General features: G+C 38.0%; 1 pseudogene; it reads left to right on the top strand.

Moving 5' to 3' along the window:
- The first annotated feature begins 328 nt into the window (after positions 1–328).
- On the top strand, positions 329–830 carry LOC129481815 (peptidyl-prolyl cis-trans isomerase A-like; annotated as a pseudogene).
- The last annotated feature ends 1,097 nt before the right edge of the window (positions 831–1,927 follow it).

The raw sequence follows: 1,927 nt of genomic DNA on the forward strand, positions 1-1,927 counted from the left end.
CTAAAATATTAAATGTGAATATTGTTCATACAATAATCTGTTTTCTAAAATCTTAGTGATTAATTTGAAACAGCAGTCAATGTAATTTCTGTATAATATGGTGAATAAAAAAGCTACAAAGCATATTTTAGACTGAATTAACAGCAAAACAATGTATAAATATGGTGGCTAGAAAATCTCAAAAAAATAATGTAAATGACCTTGCTAACTTTGTTTCTGTTTTCTCATATAAAACATAAATAATACCAAATTTAAGTTTACTTAATACTTGCCAACAAATTAAAAGAATTACTATGGCTTTGCAGATGCCACCGCTGCCAGGAACCCCGTACTATCAGCCATGGTCAACCCCACCAGGTTCTTAGACATCACCGTGGATGGTTAGCTCCTGGGACGTGTCTCCTTTGAGCTGTTTGCAGACAAGATTCCAAAGACAGCAGAAAATTTTTATGCTCTGAGCATTGGAGAGAAAGGATTTGGTTATAAGGGGTCCTACTTTCACAGAATTATTCCTGGGTTTATGTGTCAGGGTGGTGACTTCACACAGCATAATGGCACTGGTGGCAAGTCCATCTACAGGGAGAAATTTGATGATGAGAAATTCGTCCTAAATTATACAGGTCCTGGCATCTTGTCCATGGAGAATGTGCTGGACCCAACACAAATGGTTCCCAGTTTTTCATCTGCATTGCCATGACTGAGTGGTTGGATGGCATGCATGTGGTCTTTGGCAAGGTGGCATGAGTATTGTGGAAGCCATGGAGTGCTTTGGGTCCACAAATGGCAAGACCAGCAAGAAGATCACCATTGCTGACTGTGGACAACTCTAATAGGTTTGACTTGTGTCTTATCTTCACCACTAGACCATTCCTTCTGTTGCTCAGGAAAGCCCACCTCTACCCCACTTGCTCTCAGTATGCTATCATCTTTGTGCTCTTGACGCAGTTCCCTTTGGGTTCCATGTTTTCCTTGTTCCCTTCCATGCTTAGCTGGATTGTAGAGTCAAGTTTATGATTATAAAATAAAAACTAACAACAAAAAAGAATTACTACAAAAAGAATGCATATTCTCGTAGATAAAAATACATAAAAATTACATACCAGTGAAGACCATCAATATCTTTCCTTTTCTTTACTGATGGGGTTGAGGAAGGAGGGCAGAATCACATTTGGTTGGGCCTATTTAAACTTAATTAGCAAAGTGTATTTTGCATAGCCATTACAAAAAATAATTCTCTAGAAACTTGATACATACATGTTTTCAATTTGAGTGTGATATGGTTTGGCTGTGTTCCCACCCAAATCTCATCTTGAATTGTAGCTCCCAGAATTCCCATGTGTCGTTGGTGGGACCCAGTGAGATACAATTGAACCATGGGGGCGGTTACCTTCATCATTTTCTTGTGATAGTGAGTGAGTTCTCACAAGATCTGATGGTTTTATAAGGGGCTTCCCCCAACCCTGCTTCACCTTTTCTTTGCTGCTACTATGTGAAGAAGAACATGTTTGCTTCCCCTTCCACCATGATTATAAGTTTCCTGAGGCTTCCCCAGCCATGCTGAACTGTGAGTCAATTAAACCTCTTTCCTATATAAATTACCCAGTCTCAGTTATGTCTTTATTAGCAGCATGAGACTGGACTAATATACACTGAAATTTAAAAATATCCAATGAACCTTATTTTTCCCAAAGTAAAAAATTAAATGCTGTTTCCTAGTATATAAATACAACCAGAACCAGAGTTATTACCTACTAACTAGACTTTAATAATTGTTCAGGCTTATTTTAATTGATGATGTGGTTATGGGGCTGGAAATTGAGGTTAAGGATTCATAACCAGGTACTCTGTCTAGACGTGTAATTTTGAAATAAGTCACAGAACTTTCTCCAAAATTAAGAGTTCAGAAGAGATAACTACCAAGTGCCTT

Source organism: Symphalangus syndactylus, chromosome 5 (assembly GCF_028878055.3).
Source record: "Symphalangus syndactylus isolate Jambi chromosome 5, NHGRI_mSymSyn1-v2.1_pri, whole genome shotgun sequence".
Taxonomy (NCBI): Eukaryota; Metazoa; Chordata; class Mammalia; order Primates; family Hylobatidae; genus Symphalangus; species Symphalangus syndactylus.